Here is a 20,778-nt window from a genome sequence, read left to right on the forward strand (position 1 = left end):
GAATATAGTGGGTTTCATCGATGCTATACTGCACGGGGGTGACTCATCCCTTCCCTGTGGCCCCTCTGTGGGGAGATTGTTCCATTGTCTACAGATGGGCTTTAGATCTCTGCTCCATCCCCCTCATTCTCACCAATATGTTTTTGCTTGTTATGTGTCTGCTGAGGCCTATTACCCAGTCCCTATGACTCCTCATGATCGCACCTGTGGTGTGCTTCTTCCATGTGGACCTGTTGCTTCACTGCTAAATGGTGGCTTGTGTAACTTCAAGCCTTTAATACCACAGACACTATATCTATTAATAGCTGCCACCATCCGCCTTCTTCACCACATTTGCTTATGAAACCGTTTTGTCTTCAGTGATTGTGTAGGGAGGATGAACATCTCAGACTGCCGATTTGTTAGAACAAAGTGTTCTTGTATTGAGGGAAGGTATGAGCAGAGGCCCAAAGTCCATCCTCTACCTCCGTCTATTGCTATATAAATATATGTATGTGGGCCAATACCTCTATTTTTGTGGATTAATGTATTTACATATGTACACTGCTATGTTTATACCTCTATCCATTGCTTTGCATTATATAACTTATGCATGAGGCATTGTGCTATTTTTAATAGAAAGTTTCTTGCTTAAGGGGAAGAATTAGAAACTTGACAGGATTAATACTACAAGGACATTATTGGATTTGTTATGTTTTTTCTTGGGTTCTTCATGCCATTTATACAATGAACCAGTCACGAACATCATCTTGGAATTAGCTGGCTTCCTAGGGGCTTAATTGAGCGAGCATCAGCTTGAGGCCAGTTGAGTTATTCAGCAACACATATTCATTAAGTGGCTAATGTATGCAACACCTGCTTCAAATGTCAGAGAAGAAGATAAAAGACGTCTTGACTCCTGAGGAGGCTGAAGTCTAATTTGGACGTGAGTATACACCTTTTAATACCATGACTTCCATTATCAAGAAATCCTCTGGCTGGAACACAATAGGATTTATGGAGCTGAAGCAGCTTTTTTTAATTTTTATTTTTTGGTTCACAAAATAAACTTGAGAACTGAGACCATACTTGGAAGAGCGAGAAAGAAGACAATGAATTGAATGGAGAACATCTCTGACCTGGAACTAATATTCCAGAATTTCCTATGAGAGAAAAACAGGTGTCTAATTGCGTGCAACAATATTTGAGTTTTTCTGTCTCTTGAAATCACATGTAATTAAAACAAATAATTTACTATTATTTTAGATTTATCTTTCTTCAGCTAACTATTTACTATTTTAGAAAACAATCTAATTCTTGATGAATTCTATTTCACAATAATAGGAAGAGCTGATATCAAGAGGCAGTGTGTGAACGAACAAGGGAACATGGCATGGTTTGAAATCAGGGAAGGTGCGCTTCTGTGTTGCATTCTCTCACCATACTTAGACAATATCTATGCGAGCAAATAGTCATGGAAGCTGGCTTATATGCAGCGTATGGATTTTTGTTGTTTGTTCTTACAGAAGCAATATATTTGTAAATATTCTGTTTTAAAAGTGCTTAAATACATACATTTCCAGACAACTAAACTTAAGTCTTTGAACGGGAGCTCTAGTTGGGTAGTGGGCTATGCTTTGGCCTGCTAACCAGGTGAGCAGTTTGAAACCACCAGCCCCTCTGACGGAGAAAGATGAGGCTTTCTATTCCCATACTATTTGCAGTCTTGAAACCTTTAGGAGCAGTCAGGCTCTGTCCTATAGGGTCGTTGTGAGTCAGAATCTACTTGATCGCATTACTCTTTCTTAAGTCTTTGAAGCAGGTAACGTTTCCCCCCTTCGAGAATTTCATGTTTACTGTAACGGATTAATAATATCACAGTCTAATGGTTATTTTTATAATTGATACTTTAATAAGAATTTGTTCATAGTAATCATTCTAATTATTCATAATACAGACTCATAATAATCCATAATAATAACTAATATATAACCATTTTCAGGATGGTGCCTAAATTAAATGTCATGAATTAAAATTATTTTTATTCTAAGATCAGTGTCCTTATACATCCTATTTACACCCTCTGCCCAAAAGATAAAGAACGTCGTCGTCATGAGCAATGCTTGCATTCTTGATCTTAAGATATAAGAATTGTGATGCACCACTGACACAGGTAGCATTGTCACTCTTGCATCTTTATCTATCCAGTGCCTTTATGAATATGTGAATTTTGCCTCTTTCTCTTTTGTTTTTATGTATCATTCTTTTTTATTTGTTATCTCTCTTCCTTTTGAGTTTTCTTGCTTTTATTTTCATAATTTTTATCACAATTAGAAGCCTTCTTAGTTAAGCTAATAAATTAGCTTACAATTGGCTTATAAATCAGTTTTTGGGGTTTTTTTTTGCCTGACCCCAAACAATCGTATTTTGCGTACACCTACGAGCTGGGCAATGGTTAAGGAAGAAGGGAGAAGAACTGATGTCTCTGAGCTATGGTGCTGGTGGAGAAGGCTGAGTGTCAGGAGGGTGAATAATGTGTCTCGGAAGACTGGTCAGACTTCTCGATGACTTCAGGCATGTGGCCAGGAAGTGACCTTCGCTGGAGGAGGACTTGCTCATTCTCGATCAATTAGAGGGTCAAGGAAAAAGAGGAAATGCTTCCATGGACTGACATGGTGGCTGCGGCCATGGGCTCGGTCATAGGAAAGCTTGGCAGGCCCCGCGGTGTTTGTTTCTCTTATAAGTAGGTTCACCGGGAGTCAGAGCTCGCTGGTGGTACTTAGCAATTCTGCTACAAGCTCATATTCGAATTGGCAGCCATGCAATGACTCCGAATGCAGGAAGATCACAGGCCAGTGGGTGGGAAATTCTTAGTGATTCAATGGTAGTGGAATGGTCTCAGCGCTGGCGTGGGTCTCCACGTGGCTCCTCCAGTTCCAGGACTCTGGCTGCCATCAGCACAGCTCCATGTGGCTTGTCAAAAGTAATGTCTCACAGGGTGAGATAGTTTATTGTGACACACAGGGACATGAAGCAGAGTCATAATCAGTTTTCATAAGTCAGAGGTCAGACATGCCTCCACCCTCCATCTTTCTTTTATCCTCTTTGTACACCAACATAGTCCTCTCATGTTACTCCTCTCCTGTGCGCAATAATCCATTGCCAGGGCCACACAGGACTCACAAACAATACTCAGGATTATGGGGAAGGTAGCAGCTACCACAAATCAGGGGCTGAAAGCATTAAGGATACGATTATTGTTCCACAAACACGTCTCTTCTCAGCCAGCAACCACCTTACCCTTTGGTCCTCATTCTCTCAGCCACTAGGTCCCTTGGCCCCTGCCTCCATAGGCCAGGAAGCCTGCCCACTGTTTTGCCCTCCAGTCTCAGGATCTCTGGTCTCTGCACTGCGGCTCTGACATTTCACACAGTGCTCTTGCAAGAGTGCTACCAATAGCTATTCTTTTTGAATGGTCTCAGCATTCTTGTTCCTGCTTCTGCGATGACTTATTTATATACAGAGGGATGGCAAATCTAACCAGTCCTCTCTCTTAGTGCTTCACGTACCTTATTTGCATAATCCCACTCAATCATTTGGTGAAAGAGAATTTGAACAGCCATATTGAGAAATTTCACTTGACAACAATTACTAACATATAATAGTTACTGAAAGCACGTTGATGGCTTAGTGATTAAATGCTGAACTTCTAACTGCAAGAAGAGCAGTTGGAAACCACCAGCCTTTTGAGAGAGAACGGCAAGGCTTTCTACTCCTGTAAAGAGTTACAGTCTCAGAAGCCCACAGGGGCAGTTCTACCCTGTCCTAAAGGATGACAATGGGTCAGAATCGACTGGATGGCTGCTGTTGCCAGGTGCCATTGTGTTGGGCTGAGCCATGGTGACCTTATGCACAGCAGAACGAAACGGCGCAGTCCTGCACCATGCTCACCATTGTTCCTGGGCTGGCGCCCAGCGTTTCAGACTTGATGGCAGTGAGTGTAATAATCACTGCCACGAAACTACCGAAGACACTGTACTTTATTGTTATACAGTCGTCATTTATGTGGTTGGAAAAGTATTTGTGATCAAGTCATTGGTCTTGCACAATTCTGTCTCCAGCTTCATTTCTATCAAGCCCATATTTCACAACCACTGTTCCTTACTCTTTATTTCAAACTTTTGCATTCCAAAGGCCAATAATTATCAAGGCATCTTGATCAAATACTTGAGCAATTTCGGATTGAAGAATTGGTAGGACTCTTTGATTTCTTCCTCACTGGTTTTAGTGGTTAGTGTGTAAATTTTAATGACCTTTGCATTGACTGGATTTTCTTGTATGTGAAAAGTATTTTCTTCTTACAGTCAGCATTGTACTTCAAGAAAGATCTTGAAATGACATTTTTTATGGCAAATAGAGCATCATTCCTCATGAAATGGACCTTTCTGGCATAGTAAACGACATGATTTTCTGATTCACAATGAGCTCACTAATGCCTAGGATATCAATACTTATGCAATCTATTTTTGTTTGTTTGCTTTCTGTATTGTTTTTTTTCCATTTCATTTTTGAAGACTTCCAATTTTCCCAGATTTGTACTTCCTAAGTCCCAATTATTAATAGATGTTTACAGTTGTGTCTTCCTTTTTGAATCTTGCCCCACCCGTGAATGAAGGTCCAAGAAGCCTTCCTCTATGCACTTCATTATGGTCAATTCTACTATGAGAAGGCAGTTCTTCGTCAGTCAGGTTTCAGATATTCTGATCGGAGGGGCTCATTTACTGGCACTGTCTTCTCACAATGTTCGTCTTCTACTCAGTGGCTAATTCCTCAGAAGGGACAGGCCATTCCTTCTTCATAGTCTATCCTCAGTCTGAAATCTTGGCTGAAATCTGTTCATTTGGGGTGACCCTAGTATTTGAAATACTAGTGACTTAGCTTCCCGTGTCATAGCGCCACACAAGTCACCACAGGGCAACAGACTGACAGGTGGGGTGTTTGACCAGCAGCCCTGACGTTCCAGGCACCCTTTCAGATGCTGCAGCCTGCAGCGAGAACAGAATAAAGCACTCGTAGCGCTCGTGTTCTAGAAGGAAGGAAGATCTGGCGAAAATGTATACTTGTGGTATTGATAGGTTGTTTTTTAAAGTGTAGTACTATGTCAGGACATGAAAGATGATGGATGAAGCTATTGGAGATATGCAAGTAAGTGTGTTACTACTGAGGTGATGACTTAGGACATCTTGGAATTATATTAGGCAGTCAACTCTTAGGATAAATGGGTGAAAACACTGTCAGCAGAGAGAACACGCAATTGTGCAAATACTTTTCATAGATGAAGTATTTTTATAGCAACTCTATTAATTTGATGAGCATTAGCTTTGCACAGTGACTACAGCATGGACTGAAACAGAAATGACAGGATGGCGACTCCGGGTGGAGCAATAGTTCCTTCTATTGTACCTGGGATAACATGGAATACGGTAGGCAAACGGTCACTTCCAATATTTTATTAATCTCACTCTGAAGAAGACAGGACATACAAATTCATGTAGTTTCTTGAATAAAAAGTTTATGAGTAGTCTATAATACGAAGCAGTAATAAACGTGTTTATTGTTGTATCTGTCAAGTACGAGGACCTCTGAGAGCACTGTCCTGTAAGCCTTGGACTGTGTTAGTCACACGATGAGTGGTTCAAATCCACTATAGGACTTGCTCTCTTAAGCACTCTACAGTGTTATTTCTCAAACAGTGTGGTTTTCAAAACACTGTTTAGAAAGTCTTTTTGCCTTTTGCTTTGGGGAAGCTTTCCCTCCCAAATTTCAGCCTGCCAATTTATCTTCATTATCTCCGTATGTATATTTGTTAGGTTTCTCGGGTGAGTACTACCTCGGTTCTTGGCTTCACACAAGAATCACGCTAAAGCCTGGTTTGTAATGCAAGTGGGTTTTTGTAAAGGATGGGAGAAGTTTCATGTTTTACAGTCTCAAAGGAGTACATGCTATTTCGGGGAAGGGTGCCAAACTGTGTGTAAACTGCGCTGGGGTTCACAGCTGAACACAGGCAACCTCATGGGACACTGACCTAGATATGGTGACCCGAGGCCAGAGAAACCATGGCACAAGTGAGCGGGTACGGGAGCAGGGTCCACGGGGAGAAGGGCTGGTCATCCCTCCACCAAGATATTTTATACCTATTCATTGGTCAGTATCAGTGTTAAATTTGCTGCATAAAATTTCTTTGAGCATCCAAGTGAATGACCGTATCCTTCTTGAAAAGGCACCATGATGTTATTTTGTATATCTTAGAATTAGTGAGCATTCAGAACCCATCTGCAGTGATCGCCAAAATGTCTGATTATTCTTTTTTCCCAAAATGCACAATCACCATGATAAAAGGTAATAGATCATTTTAGAGAAACAGAGAAAAAATTAACAGTATAATTTTTGTGTAATACATCTATGTCCTCATTAAAGTATAACCGGTCTCTGCTTCACTTAAGGAGCTATAAGTCTCTAAACCAACTCAAAGCTGGTTAAAAATAAAATAAAATTTAAAATTTAAACTGTTGCACAGTTTTAATGATTCATGTTAGACTTCTGTTCACTTGACTTAATACTTTGTACAGATCAGGTAAGTATTTAATAGAGTGCCTCCATCGTCCCTAGGGACATCATTAGCAAGAAGCCAATGTCAGGTGTCTCTTCAAATCCATCCTGATCACTGCTTTAGCTGTGCTATCCATACAGTAACCACACGCACCTGTGTTTCGAAAATCATCTGCCTCCTCTTACTTATCCACATTGCACCATCCCCACTGTTTCACTATCCTCATTGCATCTAAGGAAACTGGTTCACTAAGAATAGTTCACACACTAATTTCTCACAAACAATAGTCACCTCAGAACCATCAGAAGTGCTGGGGTTCCCCTTTCAATTGGGTGAAACAATACATTGTTTTGTTTACCAAATTGATTTCTCTCAACTGTGGTAAAAATTATGTCTTTTGACCTTTCCATGGAGGGTGACCAGGCCTTAAGTCATAGATCTACTCTAATATTTCAGTCTTCCTAAGACTTTCAATAACTTCCTCTACAATATACCAAGGCAGCTCGGACATGAAAAATTAATTGAGCAGAAGACACCTTTTGGTGCACACATTCCAATAGTCACATACATACTCCTCCAGAAGGAGAAGAACTGAATAGTTCTTTGGACATACACATGCATGCCCACACATTTTATTTATGGATGATTAAAGATATGCCATTTGATTAATATTGACTCCATTATAACTAAGTTAAATTCTATATTACAAATGAATAAATATAATTATGATCAGACTGGTAGGAATTACAATATACTGTTTATCATCATTTTAAAACACGACAGGAGTATAAAAATAAAGGGAGAAAGTTTAGCTTTTAAATTTTCTCCACTTCCTATGTCACTTAAAGGGTGCTTGGTGGTATAGTTGCTTACGCATTGGGCTACAAACCACAAATTCAGCAGTTCAACACCCCCGCAGATCCACAGGAGAAAGCTGAGAACTCCTGAGGACCCAAGGGTTTACAGCCTTACAAATACCAGGGAGCAGTTCTACATTGCCCTACAGGGCCAAGTCAGCAGCAATCTGAGCCATACCTTTTAGATGAAAGAAGGCGAGCCTTTGGCATGTCCCATATTCTACCACATCCCCATAGATCCCCTTGGATTTCCAGATAAAGTGGCAATAGTATGTTTGACTTCTCCCTTTCAGATACGTATACGGATGCTGCTGGCCTCTCAAAAGGCTGCATGTTCAGCTTCTCTGCTCACTTCTGGTCACCACAATGGATACTTGCTTCTCTCCATTGTGTCCCTTGCTGAGGTCATCTATGAAGGTGACCCGATTATAACATTGGTAAAGCGGGACAAGAGCGGACACCATTGATAAAATGCATATCCTGGCGAAATACCCACATGGCGGCTGAAAACCGTATACCCTAGCTTGTCATGCATTCTTTCCAAAAATTGGGACTTTTTTAAAACGCCGCGGGACGCGGGGAAAAATTGTTAAAAATCGAGACTTTATCAACCCTGTTTTACAAAGAAGCCCTAGCTTATCAGTTGCTGTTTTCTTTATAGTCCGTTATTCCCCACAGTCATTCATAATACCATCCCATCCTCCTCTAAACTTGTTCTCACCCTCATTGCACTTCTACGTGCCTGTTCTGCTTTGGAGGACAGGAATCTCTCTCAATCCCTAAGAAAAGTAAGGAAGTGCTGTTTCATGATTGGGTCTTAGCCTGGCAATCAGTCTTTTCAAACCCCAGATGGCTTCAAATGACAGTCTGGACTTAAGGAAATTGTGCTGACTATCTGAAGGCCAACAGTGGGCCCTGAAATCCAGTCATGGCTCCACGATCCCATCCCTGAATATGCTGGGGCTAAACCTTTTACTGTTATAAAGAAAGGCATTATATAGGTTAATTGGTAGGATCCAAGTGGTCAATAGTTAATGTTTATTTCTAGGGAAACTTTTTTTCACTCTTTACTTTAAAGTTATGGTGACAAAGCTAGATGAGCCCACACAAGTATTTGTACAGGGAATTCCCATAATACACTCAGGGAGTAGAATGTATCAGAAAGATATGGAAATTACTTGCAAGAATCCTGAAATAGCTCCATCTCCTTTTGTAGAAGAAAAGTAAATCAGTGACTGTACTATTCTCTATGGCATTTGTTTAAATATAAATATGTTTGCTAAAATATTTCAGATCGCTAGTTTATCCTTTTTTATTAATTTCAGAATTTTAATTTTAAGAAAAATACTACAGGTTTCTGGTACCCTGCTAGCATAAAGGGTTATTCATCGGGCTGCCAAGCACAGGGTCCATTGGAACCCACCAGGTGCTCCTGTGAAGAAGATGGAAGCTTCTGATGTCGTAAAGCGGGACAGCCGCATCACCTCAGAGTCCTGCTCTTCTCCTATAGGATCACTGTGAGGGAGAATAAGAGGCCCTGGTGGTGTCGTGGTTCACCATTGGGCTGTGAGCCGCATGGTCAGCAGTTCAAAACCACCACTGGCAGCTCTGCAGAAGAAAGACTGACTCTTCTATTCCTAAAGTATTTATAGTTACAGAAGCCTATGGTGGGTCACTATAAGTCAGTAATGACCCGATGGTAGTGCATTTGGTTTGTGTTTTGATGAGTTAGAATTGTCACCACGACAATGGATGTATATTGGTTTTACATAAATGGAGAAAAATTTGAATTTGTTCATGATTTGATTTTGCTTGGATCCACAATCAATGATCATGGAAGCAGCATTCAAGACATCAAAAGATGTGCTGCAGTAGGTAAATCTTCTGCACACAGTCTTTAGAGTGTTGAAAAGCATTTAGAGCATGGTACTTTGAGGAATAAGATGACCCTGACTCAAACCATGGCTTTTTCCTTTGCCTTATATAAACGGGAAAGTTGGGCATTGAATAAGTAAGACAGAAGAATAGCCAATGCATTTGAATTGTGGTCCTGGAGAAGACTATTGAAAGTACCATGGACTGCTAAACAGATAAACCAATCTGTCTTGGAAGAAGTACAGCCAGAATGCTCCCTAGAAGCAAGGATGGCAAGACTTCATCTTATATACTTTGGAAAAATTGTTGGGAGAGACCAGTTCCTGGAGAAGGACATCATGCTTGGAAAAGTGGAGGGGCAGCCAAAAAGAGGATGATCTCAAGGAGATAGATTGACACAGTGGCTGCAACAATGGGCTCAGGCTTAGGAAGGATCTTGTGACTGAACAGGACCTGCAGGCTCTCGTTCTGTTGTCCATGGGGTCGCTCTGTGTTGGAACCAGCTCTGCGGCACCTGACAGCAACAATAGTTACATGCTTTGGAAATGCTTATGAAACAATGGCTACGACACTCATGGCTATACTGACTACCTAAAGTGAACTGTAGCCTTTTCTTGAGCTGTCGGCAAGTGTGATTCAACTTTTTAGTGCATTAAAAGATGCAAACATATCAGGCACTAGCAGTTGGACCATCACCATTAGCTGGCTTATTTCTTGAAGTAAAATGACTATCTAAATGCAAATTCTACTAACACTTTTATTTAAATTCTGTTCTATAATCACCCAACTGGGAGGGATAAAGAGGTTTATTTTGTATGCAGTGCATGGCCAGACAACCGCCAGAAATTTCAAAACACTGATGAAAATAGAAGGCTTGTAATTATACTTCTAGTCGAAATTTGCAAAATATCTCAAATTTTGGATGTCCTGTTCTCAGAAAATTGCAGGATTGCTTGTGCTTGAATGGATAATAGGTGTAACACTGGAACACTAGGAATTTGTGTTGCTATAAAGGAAAACAATATAGATCAATTTTTTTACTAAATTAAATGTTTGACATGATTTTTCATTTTATAGACGAGGACGATTGATCTATTTTGGGCGCTTAAGTATCACCAGGCTTATTGAAAATAAATGTTTTATGATTTATATTGGAATTCTCATGATAATATCATGTAAAATATATAGAACAATAATTCTTTGAAACCTATTAATATAAGACACATGTAAGACATATATCATAGGAATTCACAAAAACGATTTTATATAATTTCTAATTAGCCAGTGAACATCGTGCAGTGATAATAGCAGAGACTAATTATGTGAAATACACAGATTTAAAGTAAAACAACAACAACAAACTCACCGCCATGGAGTCAATGCTTGCTCAAAATGACTCTCTAGGACACGGCAGAGCTGCCCCTGTGGGTTTCTGAAACTAGCTCTTTATCGACACAGAAAGCTCCCTCTTCTGCGGAGGAGTGGCTGGTGCTTTAAAACTGCTAGCCTTTAAGTTAACAGCCCAATGTGTAAGCCACTTTGACACCAGTAGAAAACTTCCTATTTCTCCCGTTTACTTTAAAATATTGTTATAGAATTCTTGGGTTTTGCAAAGTATTAAACATCAGCTTACTAACCAAAAGCTTGGCAGTTCAACCCCTCCCTCGCCGCCCCCCCGCCCCCGAGAGATGCATAATAATAAGGGCTGGAGGAATGCTTCTGAAAGGTCCTAGCCTTTAAGACCCCACTCACCCTCATGGAGTCAATGCTGACTCATAACACCCCACCTGTGGATTTCCAACATTGTACCTGTGCAAGGGTGTAGCCACTTGAGTCTACGAAACCCGGAGCTGCTGGTGTTTCCCAGCTGCCCACTGTGTGGAGTGCAGCTCCACACTTCACCCCTGCACCCCCAGGAACCCTTGAAGGCCCCACGTAGCAGTTCTCCTCTGTGCACACGGTGGCCATGAGTGGAAATCAACTTGATGGCAAATGACAAGAACAATTGCTGTTAAGATTACAATGTCTCTACTTTCCAGAAATCACATAAGAGTCACAATTATCTTTTAATCCCTAAATTAAAGGGCTGATTATGATAAAACAATGCCAACCATTCGTTGAAGTGAAATAAAATAAAAATAATGAATGTTCTTCAATCAGTCACAGAAGTTGTTATATACAACACGATTCATCCGATGCTGTGAAATTTTTGCCTCATTGATAACGCTGCTCAGGTCTGTTTTCTTTAATTACCATCAGGAAGTTGTCAGCGCTAAGTAATTGTGAATTTAAAAAGAGATATTGTAGGAATTTTGTTTTTCTCCCTCTTAATTAATTTATTAGTTTAGGCATGAGAATGATTCTGAATAACTTCATGGGATCCAGTAGAAGACAGCTTGAGTTAACAGAACTCTTATTATTCCTCAGAGCTTTCATTGTCAATTTCTTACATATCCTTTTTTATATGCCTCATCTAAGGATGCTATTAACCGAATAATCTAAGTGAAACATTAAAATATAAATATTAGTCCATAATGTGCAAATACCTGTATTTTTAAGAAAGGATAGAACTTGCTACGGTATTTTTTTAATATACATATCAAGGACAGTGTCCAGGCACCAAATAGTGCTTGGAATTCTGGAAGAAAAGAGAGAAAGTAAGTGTGCTTAGGCGCATTGTCTTTTCTCTTGGTGTGCTCTTCCAACATCAATGATGTGGTAGGATTCAGCCTTAAATGTTACCTCAAACACTGACAGATGTGTAGAAACAAGAAAGGGGTTCTGAATCATGATAGCATGGGGGAACTGTTACAGGTTATCTCCAATCTAAAGGTCTAAGAAAGAAAGCTGATGATGAAGCAAGCATTTCCACACACACCAACCAAACCCAACTCACTGCCATTGACTGACTGCCAATGTCTCTGCTGACTCATAGTGACCCTGTAGGACAGAGTAGAATTGCCCCTTGAGTTTCCGAGGGGTAACTCTTTACTGGAAGAATAAGCCCCGTATTTCTCCTGCGAAGCAGCTGGTGGTTTCGAACAGCTGTTCCTGCAGATTGCAGTAACCACGATGTCACCAGGGCTCCTTATATACATGCATTAGTGCGTGTTCAAAATGTTGTGTTCAGAAAGAGCACTGGAAGCCCCCTCCTGTGTGTGTGTGTGTGTAACATTTATGAAAATGCTCCCTGTATGAATCATAACCTCATACTGTATCTCCTCGGAGAACCGTAGATACAGACCTGAGCAGCATCCGCGTGGAAGTAACTAGTTATGTCACTCAGAATTCTCATTTCAAAATGGTAGTGCCATTGCTTTCATTTTTAGGGTAACAAATTCTTCTGTCACATAGGAATCGTACCATTGTAGGACTTAAAAACAGCAAAGGATAGAATAATTTTTATTGCTGACTAAAAATCTTCATGGATAAGTGCATTTAAAAGTAAATCCATCATTCCCAAAGTTGAACATGAAGCTAAAATCTATGACATTAAAATGTGGATAAGGCTGCTTATTATTGGTAAAGCTTTTCTTTAAATTAGATTTATGGAGACATTGATGTATCTCTTTCTTTTCTGAAGTCCATTTAGGATTTTGGTCAGAATCTACTATTTAAATTAAGGTTGTCAGGCAGTGTTGCTATAGTTACCTGTATCACTTGAGCATGAAAGGAATAGTTCTTTTTTTTTTTATGGTTCATATGATATTATCACTGCATTATGTACAGGAATAATAACCTTTGTGGTTAGAATGATTCTCACTACATCTAGATAGATCACACTAATAACTTATGGAAATCCTGTCAAGATATCCTCCCACCTCTTATAATATAACTACTTATTTATTTCATTCCTATGGGAGACTGGTGATGAGAAGAATAGAGAAGATTTGAATTTGGCATTTATTACAAGACAGGTATAGTCTGTTCATTGTTTCTCCTATTTTTAACTCCCTTATTCTGCTAATTATTCTGTTCTGTTTTTCATCTCTGATAATATAGAACCTACATTCCAGAACGTTAAATATAAAGATTTACTTCGAAACCTAAAGAGCTTTGTTTCTTATACCGTCCATATAGTCCAGCCTCAGCGTTCTGCTAAATTTTACTCTCAGGGGTACTTGCTCCCTATACGCCCGGGAGTCCCTTGGCAGCACAAATGGTAAAATTCTTACTTACTGATTGAAATGTCAGCTGCTCCAACTTACTGAGAGTTGTCTCAGAAGAAAGGTTTAAAGATCTATTTCCAAAAGTTTAGAACTCTTGGAAACCCTACAAAGGGCAGTTCTACTTTGAAACACATGGAATCATTAAAAGGCAGAATCACTTGATAGAAACTGAGAGGTTGCTGCTTGCTTGACTCATTATTATATTACACACACCCCCCATTCTCTAGTTGTGTCAAATTGTTAAAAATCTCTAAATGCCTACTACAGTCTGTTTTCATGAACTCCAGGCATACATTCTCAGTATTCATGTATCCTAAATACTACCTAAGCTTTCTAGTGAATCACTATATAGTTTTTACCATATGCTCATCTGGGGATTTGTAAGGCTTTATACACACTAAAATCAAGGTTGTCACTCACAAGAGATTGATTCTCAAGGTTTCCAATTCTTATCCTCCTCTGCTCCCCCCCACCCCAAATTTTATTTTTAACCTTATTCTTTGAGTCTAACTCCAAGAGTCGAATTACATGTGTCAATGTCTTTTCTCTCACTCTTAGCACAGCAAAACCCCTGAGCATCATGGGAAAGCTAATGCAATTTGAAGCAGTGACAGATGCACTGTGTTTTCTCCATTTATCCTTCCATTCCATGTATCAGTTGGGAAAGCTCAATGCTGTTTTCCATGGATTTTTATGACATCAGTGTTTGTGTAAATTTTTATTTTCCATGAGATCCAAGAACTAACAGTAATAATATAACTATAATTTGCATGATCATTCATAAATAATTTCCACATGCATTCATGACATTCACCTTAGACTCAACTTTGTGGAGGATATAGCTCAAGTTTTTATTTTATCTCTGTTTTTGAGAACTTGAAACCTGTTACTGATTCAGCATCCCTAGAGGACAGAGTGTACTGCCTCACAGCGTCTCTACAAGGGAAGCTATGGTGACACAGTGGTCAAGCGATAGACAACTCAACAGAAAGATCAGTCGTTCAAGCTCACTGACTGGTCTCCCAACGAAAGACGTGGTAGTTCTAGATATGTGTTCTATAGGACCGCCCTCATTCAGAATTAACTAAATGGCAGTGGCTTAATGAGAATGTTTACAAAGGCTGACTGCCACCCTTTATTCCACAGTGCATCTAATAGCTTGGAAAGACCAACTTCATAAGTTAGCAGTGAGTACTTTAGGAAGTACAGAGCGTCCAAAAGGAAATGCACTATTCAAGATTACACAGTTGAGAAGAATCTCACCTGAGGTGATTGATGATAAAGTCTTATTTGTTATAAGTAAGAGTCTTCCTTTTCAATCTCCACCTCAAAAATTAGGGGAAAAAAATCAGTTGTGCTTAGATACCTAACTAGTACATAATTATAAAGGCCTGGTATGGCTTTATTTCAATTATGCTCATCTAAAAATAACTATGCTTTTATGAAATCTTCAAAATTAAGATAAAAATACAGCATAAATCCATTCTAATGTTCTAATTTTAAATGTTTTATGTCATTGTCCATAAACACAGTTTATCTGGCCCACCTCTTGTTTTACAAATAAAAGCTCTTTGCTAATTTGAAATACCATTAAGTTTTGTTTTTAAGGAAAAAAATGCTGAAATTGCCTAATAGTGTTGTGGGGAGAAGCCAAATTATCACAGGAACAGCAGCCCTAGAGAAGTCTGATGGGCAATTTCCTGGAATAGTGCAGTTCGGGGAGGGCAAGCACACATGATATACCTGCTATAAACAACTGAATCGGCACAGAGAACCGCTAAACATAGCACTAGAGTTAAGTGCTGCATTAGTTGCCATCAATGGAAATTTCCAGAAAATAGGTCTTAAGTTTTTAGTGAATATTTGTGCTCATTGTACTTAAAGCACACAATTCGTTTTCCAGAAACTAATTTGAAGTTTTTCTACCAAAATATAATCTGCAAATACCGATTTTAAGGATTTTGTTGAATTTTTCTATCAGTTTAACATTGAGTTGTATTGTTTAATTATACTATATTTCTTCAAGTGTGTATTTTGTGCGCATCCACTAAAACATGCCCCCTTCCATCTAGTCAATTCTAACCATCAGCAAGGTCTTAACGGGCTTCCTAAGCTGTGAATCTTTACAGGAGTAGTTACCCTCATCTTTCTCCTATGGGTGGCTGGTGACTTTGAACCATCGACCTTGTAGCTAGCTATATAAAGTTTACCTGAGTCTCACTACTAAAATACTCATTCATATTCATTCAAGCATATTTATAAATATTTATTTTCCAATAATATGTGCCAGAATTATATTTGTATTATTGGTGGTAGTGGTGGTGCAAAATGGTGCACATGTACAACTCTGTTTTATATCGCCTTCTCCCTTGATGTATTGATACAAGTTGAGGTGCACATTTATACTTTGATCAGCTGTGTATGACAACTCAAATACTTCATCATTCACTAAATGAGATATGAGGCTATTTTTTTAGAAGGTGGAATATGGCCTTTATTACTTAATTATCAAACTGTGGATGTTTTTGGTTTCCATATTCAGAAATCAGGAAAGGGCATACTGGGTGAATTAATATCTACTCTCATTATTGGTCCTGAGGGGTTTATCTGTCCTGGATTCCCTGTGTTGCGAGCTCTTATCTGTATCCATGTACATGCTCTGGTCTAGCCGGATTTGTAAGGTAGAATTGGGGTCATGATAGTGGGGGGAAGGAAGCATTAAAGAACTAGAGGACAGTTGTATGTTTTGTCATGCTATACTGCACCCTGACTGGTCATCACTTGTGACCCTTCTGTGAGGGGATGTCCAATTGTGTACAGATGGGCTTTGGGTGTCCACTCTGTCCTCCCCCTCATTCACATCTACATGATTTTTTTGTTCTGGGTCTTTGATGCCTGATACCTGATCCCTTCAACACCTCATGATCACATAGGCTGGTGGGTTTCTTCCATGTGGGCTTTGTTGCTTCTCTCTTAAATGGCCGCTTGTTTATCTTCAAGCCTTTAAGACCACAGATGCTATATCTTTTGATAGCTGGACACTATCAGCTTTCTTCACTACACTTGGGGAAAGGGGGAATCTATCATAATGATCTACATATAATCCCCTCCCATGGGGATGTACAACAGAAAAGCGGGTGAAAGGAGACAGTGGTTGGTGTAAGACATGAAAAAAAATTATAAATTATCAAGGGTTCATGAGGGAGCGAAGGTTGGGGAGGGGGGAAACTGAGCTGGTACCAAGAGATGAAGTGGAAAGAAACTGTTTTGAAAATGATCATGGAAATGTATATACAAATGCTTGACACAATGGATGGATGGATTGTGGTAAGAGCTGTAAGAACCCCCAATAAAATGAATTTTAAAAAGTATTAATATCTAAATGACATGAGGGAGCTGATTCATTAAAAACAGAGAATAGTAAAACACAAGCAAGCAGCACATTGGTTTGAGGCACAGAGAAAGCCAGAGTGCCTGGGCAAAGGTGGGAATACACACTTGTTTGAAGGGGATGTTGGTAAAATAGGTCGTCTGAGTAATAGAGGGATTTATAGGTCACTGTAAGAATACACACAGTTTAAGATACTGTTCATGCGGCAGATGCTCAAAACCAAGGAGAGACATTGAAGAGTTTGAGGCTGAGAATGGACATTTGGGGGCATCCGTGTTAAACTCCTCATTCTCTGTGGAATGATTAACTGGAGTTAATTCTTGAGAGAAAGATCTCTTGAATTAAATGTTACTGTATTATACTGTACTGTATAGTGTTGTGTTGTATTGTATTGTACTGTACTGTATATTACAGTGTTGTGTTGTATTGTACTGTATTGTATGCATGTATTGCATTGCATTGTCAGCAGTGCAGCCAATCTTGAAGTTACTGCTTTTATAATACATAATTGCCTCTTTCCCTGCACCACGCTCCACCTCCGTACAAGAAAAATCAGTTAGTCTTCTTACATCCTTGTCAGTGAAGTGAGCTGCTTCAGATGTTAATGTTCCAATCTGGTACCTCAGTCCCTCCACAGTTTGTATGTTACAGATACGGGGTTCTCAGTAACTGACTGCTCCCAGACCCCGTCATTACAGGTCATATGTAAGGCCTGTTATACAAAATATTTCACTGCCATTTGTACCTTTTTGCATCAACTCCTTTCCAAAATAGGTATGTTGTTACTCAGTGTGGTCCTCTGTCACTCTGTGCTCAAGGCTGCTAAGGAGTTGATGTGAAAGCGACCCCAGTTACCCAAGGTCTTCATTTATGACTATGCTCCTACTTACAAAAGAAAGTTCTTGGCTGCCCCCAAGTCTTGACCATTATATGGTTCACTTTCTAACTCCTGGGACAAATCATACTTCATGTGCTCTCTTAACTAAGTTATATTCAAAAGCTGGTCTCCTGGGTGAGTATGCTCTTACAACTCTGTGTACCTATTAATCTGACCCCAACACCTTTTCCTGTCCTCTCATTCAGTCTCTCACTGATGCATTCATGCGCTCATGCACTGTCCTCAGAAACCTCCCCTCTATGAGTATTATATGAATAGTATCTTAATATTGTTGGACTAGCTGAATTCTACCCTGTTCTTTTACCTAACTAACTCACAGCCATAGAGTACATTCAGGACCTGAACCTACAGGCCAAAAAACATGTGACTTTATAAGACTGTTCATCATGACCAGAATGCAAAGCCTCATCTTTCCCTTTGGAGGACTGTTTCTTTAGCACACCAGTTTTCAATATACAGTTTCGTTAGCACACCAGTTTTCAATATACAGTAGCGTTACCTCCACCATATGCACACACAAAACAACACATGCACTAAGGAATGAAAAGTTGTTGTTACTGGGTGGCATCCAATCTTCTCCAGCTCAGAGTAAACATATGTAAACAGCATAACCTGCCCCGTCTGTTCCAGCTTCACAGTTGTTCTTATATTTGAACCCATCGTTGCAGCCACTGTATCAAGCCATCTCCTTGAGGGCCTTCCTTTTCATGGCCCCTCTGCATTACCTAACATGGCGTCCTTCTCCAGAGACTAGTTTCTCCTGACTAAATCTTGCCATCCTTGCCTCTAGAGAGAATTCTGGATGTACTGCTATCAAGATGTTTGTTCTTTTGACAATCCATGGTACTTTCAATATTCTCCAGCGCCGTAATTCAAATGCATCGATTTTTCTTCATTGTTCAAGTTTCACATGCACATGGGGCAACTGAAAATACCATGGCTTGGGTTAGGTGAAACTTGGTCTTCCAAATAACGCCCTTGCTTTTCAGCACTGTAAAGAGGTCTTTTGTAGGCGACGTCACCAATGCAATGAATGGTTTGTCCTTTTGATTGCTGCTTCCAAGAACATCGATTGTGGAGTCAACCAAAATGAAATCCTTCATCATTTAAATCTCCTTGCATTATGCTACCCACAGGTCCAGGTTTGAGGATTTGGGTTTTCTTTACCCTGAATTTTCATCCATACTGAAGGCCACAGTTCTTGATCTTCATCTGCAAGTGCTTCAGTCCTTCTCACTGTCAGCAAGCAAGGTTGAGTCATACGCATATCGCAGGTTGTTAATGTCTTCCTCCAATCTTGCTGCCACATCATGTTCTTCTTCATAAAGTTCAGCTTCTCCGATGATTTGCTCAGTATACAAATTGAATAAGTATGGTGAGAGGTTACAACCCCGATATACACCTTTCCTGATTTCAAACCATGTACTATTCCTTTATTCTGTTCACACTACTGATTCGTGATCCAGATGCAGGTTCTGGAATTCTCATTCTCAAGGTTATCCTTGAATTTGTTGTGATCTACACAGTTGAATGCCTTCACATAGTCAATGAAACACAAGGAATCATCTTTCTGGGATTTTCTGCTTTCAGCCAAGATCTGACATCAGCAATGATATCCCTTGTTCCCCATATCCTTTTGAATCTGCCCTGAACTCTGGTAGCTCCTTGTCCACCTACTGCTGCAACTGTTGGATGATCTTCAGTAAAATTTTACTGGCCGGTGATAACAATGATATTACTCAACATTCTGAGCTTTTTGTTGGATCACCTTCCTTGGAAATAGGTACAAATATGGATCTCTGCTAGTCAATTGGCCAACTAGCTGTCTTACAAATTTCTTGGCATAGACACGTAGGTGCTTCCAGTTCTTCGTCAGCTTGTTCAAACATTTCAATCGATAGTCCATCAATTCCTGGAGTTTTGGGCTAATCTTTTCAGTGCAGCTTATACACTACCTCCTGAAATGGTGGAAAGCTAACTTACTCTTTTTTGTACCGTGACTCTCTGTACTCTTTCCATGGCCTTTGGATGCTTCTTGCATCGTTTGATATTTTGCCCATTGAATTTTTCAATATTTCAAACTGAGGCTTGAATTGTTTTTCTTGAGTCCGTTCAGCTTATGTTAAGCATGTTCTTCCTTTTGGTTTACTAACTAGATCTTTGCACATTTCATTATATTTGACTTTGTCTTCTTGAGCTGCGCTGGGACATTTTTATTCAGCTATTTGATGTCGTCATTTCTATTTTTCCTCTGTAATTAAGAGGACGTTTCGAAGTCTCTTCTGACATCCATTCTGGTCTTCTCTTTCTTTCCTATTTCTTAAACGACTCTTTTCTTTCTTCATGAATGGTATTCTTGATGTCCTCCCACAGCTCATCACATGTCAGTTTTCAACCTGTCAAAACTCTTCTTGAGATGTTCTCAAGACTCAGGTGGGAAACGTTCAGTTTCTTCACCTCAACCTGCACTTGTATGTGAGCAGTTGCTCTGTCCACAGCAGCCCCTGGGCTGGTTGGAGCTGCCGTTATTGAGCTTCCCTATCATCTCTTCCCACAGATGTGGTCGATTTGATTTTTATATATTTCATCTGGACAAGCCCATGTTCATATTCACCTTTTGTGTTGTTTAAAACAGGCTTTTGCTGTGCATGAATCATTGGTCCTGCAAAATTCTACCATGGGAGCTCCACCTTTGTTTCTACTCTGAAGGTTTTATTTTCCAATGTGTTCCTTCCTTTTTGTTTGACATTTGCATTCCATCTGTCAATAATTACCAATGTATCTTGATTGCACATTTGATCAATCTGACTAAAAATGGCAGATTTCTGCATCACTTGCTTTCATAGTTGGGTAAAAACTTGAATATCAGTGGCATTGGATATTGGTGGCATTGGATTTAGTTTGATTTCCTTAAAGGTGGATAGATAGAATCCTATCAAAGACAGGATTTTACTTCAATATAGATCTTGTAAAGTCTTTTTTGATAATAAATGCAACTC

Source organism: Echinops telfairi, unplaced genomic scaffold (genome assembly GCF_000313985.2).
Source record: "Echinops telfairi isolate 266 unplaced genomic scaffold, ASM31398v2 ScPeMD7_5868;HRSCAF=6743_0, whole genome shotgun sequence".
NCBI lineage: Eukaryota > Metazoa > Chordata > Mammalia > Afrosoricida > Tenrecidae > Echinops > Echinops telfairi.